We start from the raw sequence: 18,948 nt of genomic DNA on the forward strand, positions 1-18,948 counted from the left end.
ATTTTTGGATTCTCTCTTGGACAACCAGAATCTTTTTGGCACTGCTGCTGCATAATTGTTTAAAACCCTGCAGGTTAAGGGCAAGGTTATGCAGGACCTTAAACACATTTTGTTTCTCTTGTGCCTAAGTTCCTGAGGAACTATCCTTCAATATCTTTTCTCCATAGGCAGTCTAGACAAAGTGCTAGATGTAAAAGAATTTCTAAATAGATTTTTCCCAGATAAGCACACTCATAATGCTAGAGGCAAAGTACCTGCTTTTCCTGATAAATCTGCCTCTATTTGACATCGAGCCTCCTCTCCCCCTTCCCCAGACTCCTCTGTCCCTCAGGTTATCCCTTTCCTTTCCTGTCTGGGAACAGATAATCACAGGCATCTTGATTCTCTCCATTATCCAGCAAAATTATTTTATGGCTTAGAAGATCCTTCTTCCATTTTCTGACATTGTTTAGCCTCCTCCTTGCTAGCTCCCTTAATTTCCTCTGGTCCTATGGGATCTGATAGATCAGGACACCATGCAACCCATTCCCTTGACTCAGCAGGGGAAGAAGTTTTTATTCTAGAATGTTTCTGGCTTCCAGGAAGGAGGGGTAGTAGAGGCCCATTCTAGATCTGTCCTGTCTCAACACCTTTCTCAAGATCCCTTCCTTTAGGATGTTGTCTCTTCAGACCCTTCCCCCTCTTTTACTTCTTTAGGCTTTTCTGGTCTCTCTGGATTTGAAGGAACTCTACCTCTATATTCCTATTCACCCACGCTTCGGGAAGATTTTGCATCTCTCTGTTTCTTCCTTTCATTATTAGTTCTCTGCTTTGCCTTTTGATCTTTCTACAGTTCCAAGGGTATTTACCAAATGTCTGGGCCTTGTAGTAGCTTTTTGCAGAGTTCAGGGAATTCAACTATTCCTTTATCGGAACTACCTAATGATTCAATCTCCCACTCAGCAGCTCCTACTTCAGAATCTAAATTTCACTATGTTTCTCCTGTGCAGTATGGGATTCACCCTAAGTCTGACTCCCTCTCAGGACCAAGTGTTTTTGGATTGCAAAATTCAGACCATCCCAATGTTGGCTTTTCTTCCGGCATCCAAGGTCTTCTCTTTGGCTGCTTATTTCCAGTATTTTCTTCCTGTTCCACTTTTTCCTGCAAAGGAATTTCTCCAAGCCTTGGAATTCATGGCATCCACCATTCCCATAGTTCCTTTTGCCAAACTCCACATGAAAAAATTTCACTGGTATCTCAAGACTGTTTGGCTCCAGCGCTGCCATCCCCTATAGTTTCCAGTCTCTCTTTTATCCCATTTCAAACTCAAGCTCAGCTGTTGGATTCAGTAGATCTCCCTAAGTCCAGGGCCGCCTTTTCAGGTTCCTCTTCCTACTCAAGAGCTGTACATGGATGCTTCTGCTCAATGTTGGGGAGCTGGGTCAGACCACATCAATATCAAGGATATGAAGGCTCTAATCCTAGCTCTACAAGCCCTTTACTCCCTTTGGGTAGCAGTTCTTCTAAAGTTTTTTACAGATAATACCACAGTCATTTGGTACATCAATAAGCAGGGGGACACAAAGTCTAACCTTTTTTGCAAGGCTGGCTATTCAGGCGTGGGAGTTTGCAATCCACCATCACTTGGTTCTTCAAGTGGTTTATATCCCTTCAGAGCACAATTTAATGGCAGATTCTCTGAGAAGGTCCAGAACATATCCTCATGAATGGATGCTTCACAGAGAGGTGTTTCTATTCATTTGTCCATCTGTGGTGTACTCCTAAGTAGATCTATTTGCCTCCCCTCTGAAGAGAGTTCTGTTCCAGAGTTTCAGGTCCACTGGTTTGGAAAGTGGATACAATGTCTTTTTCTTGGAAGGGGTTATTCTTGTATGTCTATCCTCTTCTTACTCTGCTTCACAGGGCCTTGCACAAGATTATGTGGGACACTCCCAAAATCTTGCTGGTGACTCCATTTTTGGCCAAGACAGCACTGGTTCCCCCTTCTCTTTCACTAGGCAAGGAGCAATCATCACAAGTTACTTCACAGGATGGATCTTCTCACAAGACAAAGGATCTCTCAATCAATTGCACTTGTCCACACTTCGATTGATACTTTGGGTGATAGGGTTTTGATTCCTTTCAGGCACCAATTTTCTGAGGACATGCTTTGGGTTTTGCAGGAAGCAAGAAAATCCACTATTAGAAAATCCTAACTGGAGGAGATTTTCTATTTAGTGTCTCAAACATGACCAGGATCCTTTTTCTGTGGGGGTGCCTATGGTCCTTTCTTATTTGTGTGAGTTGCTAAGTATTTGTTTGGCATATTCCTCTGTTAAAGCTCATTTGTAATCCATTTCTTCTTGTCTGCCCTTGATTCCACCTTTGGCTTCTAGTTTTGAAAGCAACTAATTCTTAAAAGGCGTCCTTCATATCAGAACCCCAAGAAAGCCTATTCCTCCTTCTTGGGACCTTAATTTTGTTCTTGAAGAATTGATTCAGTCCCTTTTTAGCCCACCTTTTTTCCTTCTCTGCAACATTGTATTTGGAAGACTGTATTGTTTGTGGCTCTTAATTCAACCAAGAGAGTTTCTGAACTCAATGCCTTCATGGCAGTTTCTCCTTTTTGTTTTTTTCATAAGAACAGGTTGTCTCTTTATACTAATTATTAATGATTTGTTCTTGAATTGGTCTGTTCGTCTTTCCTCCTTTATTCCTTCTCCACAATCTTCTAGTGAGAAGGTACTAAGCACCTTGGATTTACATAGACAGTTCAGATATTATTTGGGTAAGACAAAATGCATCATAAAATCTCAGTAAATGTTTTGTTTCCTTTCATGCTAGAAAATTGGGTTTGGCAGCATCTAAGCAAATCCCCTCCTCCTGGATGTCTAAAGCCAATTCCTTTTGTTATTCTTTTCATGGGAAGCAGCTTTCCTTTTCGGTTCATGCTCATTCTACCAGAACATTAGTCTCTTCTGGTGCTTTTTCCAAGGGTCTGGATCCTGCATCCATCCTGGAAGCTGCTACTTGGTCTTCTGTTCACACTTTTACCAAGCATTATAAGCTGGATGTCATTTCCAAGGCTATCCTTCAAAGTTTTGTGGAGAGCTCTTTTCTGCTTTCCTCCTCCCATACTTTACAATAGCATTTGTACTCCACCAAGTTAAATAATACTGCAATGTTGATAGGGAAGTGCATACTACTGTTGTGTAAGGTTTTACCATGGCAGTAGATGTCCTGCTTCTCAGTGTTGCAGTATTTGGTCCCTCCCTCCTGCTCCTTTTTATTTTTCTGTTGCCCTTCTGCTGGTCAAGGGGTTTTCTCTTACGTCCTTATCTCCTGTTTCCCTTCCTGCATGGGCATGTTATTGTTTCGCTAAGGTTGTTGTGTGGAGCACTTCAGTTCTGAGGATTAGGTGTCCATATGTCACATATGTGCCTTACACTTTGTAAGACATCCATCTGATGTATGATGCCAGGAAGGTGCAACGGCTTTGGTATGCTGGCCAGAAGTTAGGCTATCCTTGTCAGGATATCCAAAGTTAAAAAATACTGCAACAGTGAGAAGTAGGACATCTGCTGTTATGGCAACATCTTAGACAACTGTATTTTCTTTCATTTTGACCTAGGCTTTCATGAAACTGCAGGCAGTTTCCTTCTGAATCTTTGTCTTTTGAGGCATTTACAGAAATAAGAGAAATTATGCCTATTTGCATAATGAATGTAAAGCAAATTCACAAGCTCTACAACTTACAATACAGTAATCAGTGACACTTTTCAGCATTATCTGAGGTTTCAGAGCAGATAACACAATGCAATAGTATGAGATGTGGTAAATAAGGACTTACTTGCATATCTTTATAATGACTAACAGATAGCTAACAATACTTACAGTGCAGTGCATTATGTATGGAGAATAACAGTGTTTTTCTTTCACAGTTATCCATTCCTTCAAAAAAACACCATAAACATCACTATTGCTGAGAGCCACCACGCCAAAAGTGGCATGTGCCCCTTTAAATACTATACTGTAAGTTAATACAACTAAGTTATGAGAATAAATGCTATCATAGGTTCATAGGTATGTACTAGGCTACCTGCCCTTGCAGGCCATTTTAACCCTAACCAGTTTCCATTTTTGTGCTTGAATTAACCTCATTTGGTTAGAGATTGGTTTTACCTATCATATGGTCGATAATTATATATTACCCCAATGAAAGTAACTGAGATTATACCATAGATAATTTAAGGGGACACATGCATAGGATAAATCATTTAGAAGCTGCCTCTGTCCATTAGTAGTACAGGGGGCAGTCTTGGAGTAAACTTTCTGTCTCTCATTCATAGATCCAATTTGCGACTGAATATGGACAGGAATGAACTTTGTCTTATGTGGATGGGAGTCTGTTCCAAAGCAGCAGCATCCTGTGTGAGATATGCCTGTCCCTACAAACCATTCTGTTGATGTTGCAGAAGAAGTTTAGATCACTACACTAAGTATTTCTAATGCCACTTGACTTGCTGATATGCAATAAATCCATCAGTATTGCATTGTAGGATGCCTTGTATGCCAGACACAGATCAACTCTTAATAATCTGTAGGATACAGAGCATAGTGACAGGGCTTTGAGTCAGTCAATGTAGGACATGCTGTTTAGGCCTTGTATCCTTTTAGTAAGGTATCTCTAAGGGCATTCCAGTTGTTGCATGTGTCTAGTCAGACATATGCCAAAGGGGGCTTTATATTGAATGACTGGCCTAATGAGGGTTGAGTAAAGGGGGACAATGACATCCCTAGATTTAGACACAATCCCTTTGTTTATAAACTGTACAGTATAGAAGAACTTTCATACAACAATGGGCACATGTTGGTCAAAAGTTAGATCACTGTCCGCATACACTCTTAAATCCCTAACAACTGGGTTAACTTTTAGGGATGTATTGCCAATGTATTTCTCCTCTAAAACATGTTTCTTCATGCATCATTTCCACAATTTTTATTTTTTTCTATGTAGTTTACTCCTATTTTTTTCTAAATATCCCACTTCCTGTTCTTTTATTTCTGTTACAATATTCACTGCATCAAGTATGTTTGGTAGATTTCCATTTTCTAGTAATTGCTTTTTTGCCAGCCACCAGAATTATACTTAAGAAAGACTTACTATATCTAGGCAATTCAGATCCTGTATCCCAGCTCAAATAATCATTTTCCTAGTTACACTCATTTGCTTGCCCTGTTTTTCTACCTGAGTACTCAGTAGTGATTTTTTTTTAAAGTCTGCCAACTCATTACACTCCAAGAACATATGCTCCCAGGTATCTGTTTATTCCCCATTATACCTCCTACATTTGCCATCTACCTGAAGAAAAATTGTTTGGAGTCTGCTTGGCGTATAATAGTACCTATGCAAACACTTCCAGGCATAAATCTTAAATTTTCTATATTTTATTGAATATTTGGGAGCCAAACATACATCGTTTTAATGTTTCTTTATGAATTGCTTATCTAATCTCTCTTCCCAATCTTTTCTGACCACCTCTGATTGATTCCTATAGTTATTGTGCAATATTGTATATGCCCTACTAATTATCCCTCTATGACAGCAGGTTCTGTTCTAGACTCAACTAAAAACTCAACCGGTACAGGTCTTTCATTTAAGATTCCCCTATTCCTTTCTATTAGCCTAAATTCTGATAACAATCCCTGATAGAGAGGGCAATATGTAGCCTGCAGTCCAAATGTCTTCTGGGTCTCTTCCTAGTCTACTAATTTCCTTCTCAAATTATTTGTTTCCAATACCTTGGTTCCTTTGCCAGTTTCCTCCAGTAAATTCTAACCCAGTCTTGCCTATTCTCTGTATTCCTAATTACAGTTATCCCTATAGGCAGAATCTTCTTTCTACATTAATGTGTTTGCTTAGTTCTGAGTATATTTTCTGTTACTTTATGAATTTAATATTCTATATGACTTGTTATTCTCCTGAGAACCTGTGTCCAAAATCTAACACTCTTCTTATTTCTTGAATTACCCCCCCCCCCCTTGCTTCATCATCATCCCTTTCCACTTTGAATTGTAGCTTTCTGTTTGCATTATGTATAAGAGCATTATCCATGTAGTTCTAAGATATCCTGTCAAATTGGGTAATTCTAAACTTCCTGGTTCTATTGGAAGGATCAACTTATCACTTCACTCTTGCCCTCTTTCCCTCCCAAATAAAATAATTCAAGTCTTTATTAATTAGTATCCACAACTTCTCCTCTGGTTGAGGAAAATATGCCTGACTTACTTACTTACTAAAGGGACAAAAAATGTTTTACTGCATGCATCTTGCTATCCATATTCATAGGCAAGAGTTTCCAGTTTCTCAGTTTTTGCATCATCTTTTGTTTAGTCTCATCCCACATATCCTTAGCTGCCATAACAGAATCCTTTTCAACCCATACTCCTAAATACTTCATTTTATCATGTCCCCATAAATATGGGTATTCCCAAACCAATTCATATGTGAGTACATAGTTTACAGCTATAGCCTTTATTTTATTTTCATTAATTTTATATCCTGAAAGAAACACAGAGCTGCCTCAGAATATTCCACAGCATTAAGATGTCCTTTGCTTGTTCTATCGAGTACAAAATAATATTACCTATAAATAATACCAACTTTTCTTGAATATCATACCAATCATATCCTCAAAATTCTGATTCCTTTAATTTCTTTACCAATGATTCTAAATATAATGCAAATAATAAAGGGGAAAAGAGGACACCCCTCACTGGCTCCTCTGTTCAGACACAACGTATTAGACAGGAACCCTCCCACTTTGACTTTTGCTTCAGATCCCTCATATATCCTCCTAATTAACCTTATTATTGTTTGAGGAAATGCAAATGCTTCCATTGCCATACCCATAAAATCCTAGCTTACTCTGGTGAATGCTTTCTCTTCATCAAGACCCACCAATAAGAGTAATATTTTCTTACATTCTGCTTTTCTCTGGATCATCATCATCATCATCATTATTATTATTATTATTATTATTATTAATATTGCCAAATGTTTGCCTCCACTCCACAAAACCACACTGATCCATATCTATTAATTTTGGCAACACTTCTGCATTCTTTTGCCAGGTATAAACATAAACACTTCATAATTATGGTTTTAATCTGAAATGGGCTTATATGAAGCATGATATGATGGGTCTTTACCATGTTTAGCTATTACAGCTACCACAATTTTTTTCTAGGACGTTGTTGCTTCCCGTCCTTTTAAAATACTGTTAGCCTTCTATAACTTTAGCACTTTCTTCCCTCCTAACTTCCAAACTTCCACAGGAATACCATCAATTCCTGGAGACCTTCCAGCAGATTGGTTATACATCACCATTTTTATCTCATCTCTTCCTATCTTTAGTGTTAATCATTCAGCCTCATCTACCTCTAACCTTGGCATATTTAAGTCTTCCATAAAGATTCTATTGCTGCTTTTTTTTAATTCTCCACTCACCTGATTATACAAATGTTCATAATATTTCCAAAATATCCGTAATACCTCTACAAGATCTCTTGTTATTTTTCTTGTTATAATCTCCCTAGGTTTGGCAACAACCCTTTCTACTTTCTGTTGCCTAAATTGTTGTGCCAAAAATATTTGTGCTGTGGAGTTACTATCAAAAAACAGTTATTTAACAGCAGTCTTTCTAAGCTCATGCATATTATCCACATACTCCCTTATTTTCTCTTTAGCATTCTGCTGTAGTGCTCCTTCTTGTTCTATGATATTGCCCTTATTCTATAATACTGTAACCTTTGTCAGTTCCTCTAAATAATTATTGCTATTTCTTAGCCATATCTCTTTTTCTTTTATTTCTATCCTATTTTGTAAACTCCACTTTCATTTTATCCCACTGACTAGCTATAGCTTTAGGAGTACTCTCTATCTTCTCCAGTAACTCCAGAATAATTTCTACTACCTATTCCATGAATTCCTCTCTTTTTAATGGGTAGGTGGGGAAGCACCAATGTCTTGTCTTTACTTCATTATCCTGCATTTTTATCTTAATAATTATTGGTGCATAATCTGAAACAGTTACTGGATATGTGTCAAAGTTCTCAATTAAATGCAAATGTTCCTACGACATATAATTTCTGTCTAGTCTAGCCCAGTTATTGTACCTTAGGGAATAATATGTTAATTCTCTCTGAGTTGCTACTACTGAATTCATGTCTTATATAAAAATATTTTCATAAATTTCTTAAGAGTTCTGCCCTGTTTTGTTATATTTTCCCTTCTATGCCTCCAATTTACATCCTCATTATTACAAATTAAATTCCAGTCCCCACCTATAAGTAATATTCCCTACTGAAAGCTTATTTCCCCATTTTTTAAGCTTCATAATAGCAGTTTTTGGTGGAATATAAATACATGCCAGCATAATCTTCATCCTTTGAGAGTAGCCCCTTACTACTACAAATCTGCCATTATCTTTTTTTCCCTCTTCTATCATTACTGGAACTCCTGTAGCAAATAATATAATTACTCCTCTTTTCGTTTCCCCCTCATATTCTGCTGAATATCCATCCTGAAATCCTTTCTTTATCATATTTACAAGCTCAGTTCTTTCCAAATGTGTTTCATGTAGCATTGCTATTTGCACTCTGCTGCATTTCTTAATATAATTAAATATTCTTTCATTTTGTCTGTACCTGTAAGACCTTTTGCATTCCAAGATAATATAGAAAGTGTCACCATTATAACAAGTCATTATTCCCAACTATTATATATGACAGTTTTTTAAATGTGTATTTCCAGCTTTTGTGATACATGCACCCAATAATGTTTGGCAGGTTAATACTTTATACATTTTTTTCATCAGCATTTATGTCACATTTTAGAAGACTTTTTGTTTTAATGAAAACCCTCAAACAAAAAACCAAACATACCCCATAACATGTTAAAACACACAAAACTATGTACATCTTCAAATAATGACATTTACCCCCTACTAAGAACAACTGTCCTAAGCAGACAGCTGCAAACTCAGGCCTTGACTAACTTAAAAGTGAGGTTATACATGCTAAGAAGCATGTTATTGCCTGTGCTTCTGCTTACATAACTGCTGTCTGTTCTTTTTTTTATCTTTATACCCCTCCCTGAAGTAAAACAAAACTACTGGCATGGTTTCAGAATACTTAAACTTTTAACCTTGAAGAAACAAGTGTTCTGGCTTTTTATTGCCCTGATATTAGCTTGTCTCCATGGAAACCTAAGACAGAAAAAATGTAGTTCTCAGCTGCAAGCTTCTGAAGACATCCTTAAACATTTCCTGCCAAAGGAAAAATTTTCATTATATTCAGTGTATTATTATTTACTTGTTTCCACTTAAAACTTGCTGTTAGATTAAGCCAGGAATCTTAATCCAGACATTCACAAATGCAAAAGTAAGAGAAAACAAACATCTGTTTTATGTTTATGTGTTTTGATCTGTCTTTTTGATCCAAAGAACCTGCACTTTTGTCCCAATAGACACTGTTCCCTATGCAACTTCTGAGACATCTGTTGTGACAGACTGTGCTGTAGCAGGAAGGGAAAATGGGAGACAAGGATTCTTTGAAATTTGTTGTCGCCACCATAAAATAATCTCTTTTACAAATCCCAAACCTGAAATTTGAGATGACAAGAGGTGCTGACGCTGGGACCAAAGACATTTCAGGAATCATTGACTTTTTCTCGTGTGGTGTCTTGCAAGAGTTATCTTGAGTAACATAGATTCTATGAGACTCAGAATCCTTAAGAATTCCCTTGATGAGATGGTACACTGCATGGAAAATGCATGATAAGATCTAGATACAGATGTGCTTTTTTCCCTTAGAACTGAGGTGTCTAGGAGCCACCCCAGGAAAACAATCCTATGAGAAGGAGTCAGAAAAAAACTTCTGTAAGTTCTCTTGAAATACAGAACTGTGTAAGAGATTCCTTAGCCAACTGAGAGATCCAAGACTCTATGAAAAAGACTTTGCAAAGATTAGTAAGCTGTCTGGGAAAAATGTGAATACTCTGCAGTAGGCCATCACAGGAAACAGAGACATTGTGAGCACCCCTGAACCAGTAGATAGACCAAAGTGCAATGCAGAGAACTGATAATGTGACCCAGAAACTGAAAACCTTAAGACAGTGAAATCAGGATCTACAAATGTGATGATATATATTTTTTAAAGCTGCGGTAGCATTATCGCCTCACAGTAAGACACTGTCCAGTTCGATTCTCAGCTAGAGCGTCTTCTGTGTGGAGACATGCGTGAATGGGCGTACCTTCGTTATAGGTTGTGCATCAGGGCTGCTAACTCGGCACATAAAAATCAACTACCACTCATTAGCAGACCGGAGTTCCGCTGTGGCGACCCCTAACCAGGAAAAGCCGAAAGACTCAACAAGATCAATAAAAAACTCAAATGGGGAATAATGGGTGACAAGTTGTGAAAAGACAGCATTTTGAACCTGAGAACTATGATAAACAGATTCAGAAAAGAAATATCCAGAACTGGTCTCCAAGAATTTTCTTTCTTGGGCACCATGAAAATCCTGAAATAAAACTCTTCTGGAACCTACTCCTATTCCTCCTGTTTTGTCTGCTTTGGTAAAGGATGAGAAAGGGGGCCACCTTGTATTACCCCATAAGCAGTCATATGCTTAATGACAAAAGGAAAAGAAGAATCTGGTCTGTAAGAGAGGAGGAAACCCCTGAAAGGGATGGAGAGACTCCCACTGCCATCAGTAACTTAGATGGATTACTCTCATAATCTATCTAAAAAAAATATGTTGCCAAAAACAGAAATAGAGATTCAGACCTTCTGGAATGATTAGGGGAAGGTGTCAGAAATTCTTCATACAGTCATTTAGACTTCTTAGACTGTCCTTTGTTATGTGGGGTTCCTGCTTTCCTTTTGTAACCTCCCTGCCATTGCTTTTTTAAACATTTGATTACCAACAGCTTACTGGGGCTGTTTATTTTGCTTTTTAAAGCACTCAATCCCTTGGAAAACGTAGAGAAGGAAGGCTAAAAATCTGAGCGATGAAGTGAATCAGCCTTCCTCTCTTATCACACTTTTTTTTGAAAAACAACAAAGGGGCAGGAATTGAATAATTTATGTAATGTTGCTTAGGTTATATGATATATAGCAATATATGTGAAGTATAATGTTTGTTAATATTAATTTGTAAATACAATTTGATTACTTTTGTATGAATGTAAATTTGCCTAAGTCCCAAGTGATAATTCAATAAAGGTGTTTAAAAAAAACATATGAGCTTGATAGCTGAGAATTCTGAAAACAAGTACTGTAAAATAATTCATTTTTTCAAGTACCAAAAGCTTTCCCAATATTGTCAGAAGGAGATTGCTTAGTATTAGCCATATGTTTGGCAGCAGCTAAGTTCACTAAATCAATAGCAGCTGGCTCAGATCTGGGATGAGTTTGTAAAATATTAAAAGACTGAAGCACTTTATAAAGTGTATCTGCTTTCCTGGGGGCAACAGCTTGGTTTTCAAGGAAACTGAAGGCTGTGACAAGAACATCCTCCAAAGCAGACAAAACAGGAGGAATAGGAGTAGGTTCCAGAAACTTCATAATACTTCCTCAGAGACTAAAAAATATTTTCCCAGTGAAACAGTTGATTCATTCTAGAAAAAAATTCAGGGAATGAGAATCCTTCAAAATTACTGGCCAAATCTGTACTTTCCTGAATCAGAATTCCGTAGAGACAGCACATAATCATTGCTTTTAAAATCGTTTTGAAGATCAGTCTCTTGAATATCTTCAGAAAATGAAGAATCCATTTTTCTTTTACCAGAAACAGCCATATAGGAAGGGTCCAGAGCCTCCAATAAACCCAGAGCTAAGCTTAATAAATTACTCCTGTCTAGGATAACTGATACAGAAGATTCTTTCTGACAGCAAAATCTGAAGAAACAGATCCACTTTGCAAGCAAATACCTCCATAGGGATAAGCACAGCTTTCTGGCTTTGCAGACAAACATTACATGCAACTTCACTCAGGACCAATAAAAGTATCTCTCCCTTGCCCTCCAAAGGAACTCCAAAAGCCGCAGAGAAAATGTCTAACCCCTGGTGCATGGTGGCTGTAGGGACTACACCAGAAGGACCTAAGAAAAAAGGTGAGTGGACAGAGGAACCATTTTTTCCACAGTAGAGTTACACAGCTGAGGTATTTTGTCAGCCTCCTGTAATGGCATAGGCTACTTAACAATATTTCCTTTTTCTTTTTGTGGCTGGAAGAAGGAAGAAATAAGGAAAGTCCAGATGAGCAAATAAATTGCTGTTCTACTAACTGTAGATGTTTGAATGATCACTGCTGCAGTAGCCCTAGCTATATGGGTTATATCCTGCCAAGGATATAACATTTGATTAGCTTCCAAAGCTTCATGGCACTTTCCACGAGCCCAAACTGTTGGGCAGCTCATGCTGATTAGTCTAAAAGACAAGTCTCAGTGTGAAGTCCTTCAGATCATTCCTGTCAAAAGACAGAGAGAGTCTGAAACCTGAAAGGACAAACCTAGGAAAGTATAAATGTTCACACCCTGGCTTAAAAAGCACACCAAAAAACTGAGGAGGATGGAGGGAGGGTGTGGCTACTGCAGCAGTGATTACTTGAACATCTACTGTTATGGTAAGTTTGCTTAAACTGCTGTACTGTGTTCACACTATTGATCACTGCTGCAGTAGTCTTAGGCATATGAGAAGATTACACTAACCACATTTGGAAGGTGGAAGGAGAACAGTCCAAGAGCCCCTGTATAATGGTCCTAGCAAAGTCTGATCTAGACTAGAGAAGGAATCAAGCTTATAGTGCTTTGTAAAAGTACGTACAGAGGACCAAGTATCAGCTTTAAGAATACTGTAGAATCCAACCCTTTCCAAAAAGCCATATATGAAGCCAAGGGCTTTGTACAGTGGGCCTTGACCTTACCTGGAATACTATTGCTATGGTTAATATAGCAAAAGCTAATAGCCTTAGAAAACATTTGGAAATACTCTGTTTTGTCATACATTGTCTCTTCCTCTTACTTTCAAAAGAAATGAAGAACTGAAACTATGAGGACAGTGCCATCATTTTTGACTAACGTGTCTATTGTTGTAAGAAAGTCCTTCTATATTGCGCAGCTTATAAACAAAGGAATTGTGTCTAGATTTAGGGAAGTCATTGTCCCCTCCATACTCATTCTTTCATTATGCCAATCACTGAATATAATACTGCCTTTGGCATGTATCTGTCCAGACACATGCAACAGCTGGCACGCCCACAATGATGCCTTACTAAAAGGATACAAGGCCTAAAGAATATGGTCTACATAGATGTGTTGAGTAGTTTTATATTAAACTTTGGCTTTAAAAGTAAGAGAGCACCTTTTTTCCCTTTCTGAGATACTATCTTGGATTTATATGTTCTACATAGACCAACTGAAAGCCCTGTCACTATACTCAGTATCCTACACACTGCTAACAGGTGACTCATGTCTGGCATGCAAGGCACATCCAACCCATTACCGATGGATTTACTGTACATCAGCAAGTCAAATGGCATCAGAAGTACTCAGTATAGGGATCTAAACCTGTTCTGTAACATCAACAGAATGGTTTGGAGGGACAGATATATCTTGCATAGCATACTGCAGCTATGGAACAGACTTTCCCACAGAAAATAAAGTTCATTATTATCCATGTTCAAGAACAACTTAAAACTATGGATGGGAAACAGAAAATTTACCGTAGGACTGACCCTCTATTACTAGTGGACAGAGGCAGTTCCAAAATGCTTTATCCTATGAAAGGGTTCCCTCAAATTATCTACAGCATGAGCCCAGTTATTCCCATTAGGGGCAATATATAATTATTACCCATAACATGGGTAAGACCAATCTATAACCAAATGGCATAGGTTATTTCAAGCAAAAAAAATGGAAATTGTCTAGGCATACAATGGCCTGCAAGTGAAGCTAGCCTAGTGCTTACCCATGAACCTATGATCCACAGATCTAAAAGATTCAGTCCTTTCAAGATTGTACTTGAGTTGTCTGTGAACATCCAAATTATGGGGTATCCTTTCTACCTCATTTCTAGGCACAGAAAAGAAAACAGAGAGATGGACAGTTTGGCTTAAAGTAAACTTAGATAACACTTTAGACATAAAAGAAGGAATAGTTCTCAGCCCTGTCCCTGTGGAAAATGAGGTAGGGTTGACTCACCATAAGAGCTTGAAACTCAGATACCCTTCTTGCAGAGGTCAGAGCAATTAGTAAAACTATTTTCCAAGTTAAGAACCTCAAGTCAGCCAGATTAGTTGGTTCAAATGGAGCAAGTGCTAGCTTCTCTAACACAAAATTAAGATCCCACGGAAGAGCCACCAGTTTTCTTGGTGGCCTTTTAGGCAAAACCCCTTTCAAAATCATTTTGACATTAGACTGCATTGAAAGTGGAGGATTCATGGGCATACATGCAGAAATTCCCAATAAATTAATCTAGACTGAGTAATAAGAAAGGATATAGGATAGTAACTCACACAAACATTGTAAAACCAGAGAACAACTAGCCCTGAAATGGTACTGGCTATGCTGCTGGCACCAACTAGAAAACCTTTTCCATTTGTTAATATATGATTTTCTAATAGAAGGTTTTCTTGCCTTCATTAGTACCTGTTGCATGTCCTCAGTAAACAGGTGCCTAAAAAAAAATTAAGACCCTATCATCCAGGCAGTCAACTGATGTCAGGGTGTATCAAACACCCCTGTTCTTGTGTGAGTAGATGAAGTCTATGAAGAAGCTTGTGATAATTGCCCCTGGCCATTTTCAAAAGAAGGGAGAACCATGGTTGCCTGGCCAGAAGGGAGTCACCACAATGATCTTGGGGGATTCCTTCTGAATCTTCAGAAGTACCATAGCTATTAGTGGAACAGGCAGGAAAGCATACAGAAATATTCCTGTCCAAGGAAAAAAAGGTATTTGTCTTCCAGGCCTTCTTGCATGGAGTCCTGGAATAGAATCTTGACAGTTGATTGTGCAAACAGGAGGCAAAAAGGTATAACTGAGGAACTCCCCATAGATGGCTCAAACCTTGGAAGAACCCCTGATCTAGTTCTTATTCATGAGGATCTGCACTGGTCTGACTCAGCTTGTCTGCCACACAGTTTTGCTCGGATGGAATGTAGGATACATGTAAAGTGAGATTATGCTGTGAAGCTACATCCCAAGCTAACATGCCTCATCTGCAAAGGGGTACAACCTGGTTATCTCCTTACTTGCTGATGTACCATCTGACTGTGGTATTATCTGCAACCATTTTAAGAGGTTCCGAGTACCAAAGATGGTTCACAGAATTGAGTGCCTTGATAAGGGCAAGCATCTCTTTGATATTTACGTTTTTGCATCTGTCCTTGGTGACCCATACTCCTGCAATTTTATCCCTCCTGAAACAGTTCCCCAAGCAAAGTCCAAGGCACCTGTGGTGACTGACTGGTTTGAAGAATGGAGGGAGAAGGGTAGACCTGGATTTAAAGGTATCTGTTGTTTTCACAAAATTATTTCTTCTCTGACAAACTCCAGAACTGAGATTTGAAAGATAAAGAGTGTTGGTGCTGGAACCAGAGAGGCATCGAGACCAATGTATCTTTCTCATGTGGAGTCTTGCCAGGGGTATCAGGAGAATTATAGATGGTATTTCCTGTCAGTGAACAAAGTCTGAGTGGAAAACCTTAGAAGCAGATCTAGATGTTGTGTCTTTTGGCTTTTTCCGGTTAGGGGTCGCCACAGCAGAACTCCGGTCCGCTAATGATTGGTAGTTGATTTTTTTACGTGCCAAGTTACCAGCCCTGACGCACAATCTTCAACAAAGGTACGCCCATTCATGCATGTCTCCACGCAGAAGACACTCTAGCTGAGAATCGAACCAGACAGCGTCTTACTGTGAGGCGACAATGCTACCGCAGCACCACCACCGCAGATCTAGATATAAATCTAAATTTTCCATGTGGAAGAAAATCTCTTCAAACAAAGTGTCTCCCTGATATCATGTAGACACAATCCTGTGTGATGGAGTCAAGAAAGACTTTGAAATGTTCTCTTGAAATACCAGCTTGTGTAAGAGATCTATCACGCAAGATAGAAATTCCCGACATTTTGAAAAACACTCTGCAAAAGATAAGTAAGTCACCTAATTATGGAAAAATGTGGATACCCTGTGGCCTGCAATAAGCTATAAATGGAGACAGACACTTTGTGAACCCTCTTGGTACAGTAAATAGTCCAAAGGGTAAGGCAGAGAACTGATAATATGATCCAGGCACACAAAACCTTAAGAAATGTCTGAACTCTGGATGACTAGAGATGTGATAAGCATCTTTTATGTCTAGTGTTACCAGGAAACTTTAAAGGGAGAGAAGAGGTGACAGGTTGTGAAGTGACATCATTTTTAATTTGGACACTATTAAAACAGGTATAGGAAAGAAAGATCAAGAATTGGTCTCCAAGCATTTTCTTTCCTTGCCACTAGGAACATCCTTGACAAAAAAATGTCCACACCTAGGAAGGAGGAACTGGCTCTATCACTTCTTGGAACAACATATGATGAAGAACTAGTGGAAACAAAACAGTCTAATCTGGAGGATGAGGAATGGCTCCTGGAAAGTAGGAATTTCTTCCCACTGCCATCTATAACCTTTAATGAATGATTTTCAGAACTCATTTGTCTGAAACTACCTTGCCAAAGAGAAAAATGGAAATTCAGACTTTCTGGAAGAAAAGAGGGACCAGGATGGGATGGTCTCACAATGTCTCTTGAATAGTGATTCAGATATGTTGGACTGTCCTTGGTTTTGGGAGATCTGAAACTTGTTTGGCACCCCTTTGTCATTTCTCTTGAATAGTCTTCCAACTTGTTGGATTGTCCTTGGGTTTTCGAGGTTCAAATCTTCTTTTTATAACCCTTTTGCCTTTTCTTCTTAAACATCTGTTTACCTGTATTGTTGAGACTGTTTATTCTGCTTTTTTGCCAAAACTTAATGAGGAGAGAGAAAATACCTTGGAAAATTAGGAAAAGGAGGGCTGAAAAATCTTAGAGATTCCCTGGAGCAGCTGGCCCCTTTCATCACATTTTTGATCACCTCTGCAGCAGGGGGCCAAACGCTACTTCTATATCCAAACATAAATTTAAAATCTAATTTTTAATATCACCTAGAAGGTTCTAAGAATGCAGCCACTCAAGCCTCCTCAAAACAGTGCCAGTGGCCATAGCTCTAAAAGTATCAACAGACTCATATTCACACTGTAAACAATGAGTAGTGACCTCTGGAATAGAAGAAACTAAGTTAATTAAAGCAGATTTTTCCTCAAAAAAGAGACTGCAGATAGCAGATTATTCGCATTTTCAGAATTAGTCAGAACAAACTTTAATATATGAGCCTGACACTTCAAAATTCAGAAAATAAAAGTTGCAGAACTATATACTGTTTTCCCATACCTATCAATAAATTTTCCTTTCATTATCAGAAATAGTAGGATTGGAAGTGACTAGGTGCTTAGCAGCAGTGGGATACATTTTTTTATTTTATTTATTTTACATTTGTTAACTGGGAAATTCCGACTGGACCAGGTCCATTTTCAGCAGAGGCCCAGGGGGAAAAGCTCCGGCATCAAGTTATACAAATACAGTACATCCAGCATAATACACAAAACAGGTTACATCGTGTATGTTGTGCATTGTAATGTAACAAGAAATTAATAAAACACTCCAGGTAAAAGAAGATATAGAATATAGGTAAAAAGACAATGTCCGTTACAGTACATCTAGCATACTACACAAAACAGGTTACAACATGTATGCTAAGCATAGTAATATAACAAGAACTTAATAAAACATTCCAGGTAAAAGAAGATATAGGACATAGGTAAAAAGACAATGTCAGTTATAGACTGGTGGGAGTAGAAAATATATCAAGTAAGATTATACAGTTAAAAGTACTCTTTCAGATGACCACACTTATGGGGAATCAGAGATCCAGCATGTGGTCAAAGTGCAGTTTTGCGAGTTTGTAGCAGTGTGGGTAGGGTTATGTGATACAAGGGCATAACCAGGTACTAAGAAGATGCGATTTGAGGGAGTTTTTGAATATGGATGTGGAGGGGGCAGTGGACACGGATAGGGGAAGAGAGTTCCAATTTCTGGCAACGTTGTGGGAGTAGAGCGCTTTCCCTGCATTGTTGTTAGCCTTGGTGATGGAGAGGAGAGATTTTTCACTAGATCTTAGGTGCCGGTTTGTAGTGTGGACAGTAAGTAGGTTGGATAATGAGGGTTTTTTTTCAGGATATTTGAGAATATTGTAGGCTGTGCTCAGCTGGTGATAATTAAGTAGCTGTGGTAACTCAAGCCATTTTAGTTCCTTTAGTGCCATACAGTGATGGGTTCTATAGGTTGAGTTAGGAGCAAATTTTGCTATTTTATTGTATTGTCTAGGTCACCTTGTCTGATTTGGGTAAAGATTGGTGTTGCGTATAATAGAGTTGAGAGGAGGTGGGTTTGTGCAAGAGTGACTCTTGCTTTTTGTGAGAGAAAGGACTTATGCCTGTATAGGGAGCCTAGCATTTTGTGTACTAATTTTATGGTATGTGAGATGTGAACATCAAAGTGTAGATTATTGTCTATTCCAATGCCCAGAAGTTTGGTGTGGTTAGAAGGGGAGATGGTGGTGCCATCTTTAGATGTTATTGTAAAGGAGAGGGTTTTTTTATCTATTAGGGGTATATAGTAACCGTTTTGTCTTTTTGGGATTTAGAATCAGTTGGATACCTGATATCCATTTTTCTGCTGAGTTAAAGGTATCTTGAGTGAGTGCACGTAGGGTGGTAGGGGATGAGGCAGAGCAGATCAGGGTTTAATCATCCGCATATTGTATGAG

Source organism: Protopterus annectens, chromosome 2.part2 (assembly GCF_019279795.1).
Source record: "Protopterus annectens isolate FY-2018-M chromosome 2.part2, PAN1.0, whole genome shotgun sequence".
In the NCBI taxonomy this organism is placed as follows: Eukaryota; Metazoa; Chordata; order Ceratodontiformes; family Protopteridae; genus Protopterus; species Protopterus annectens.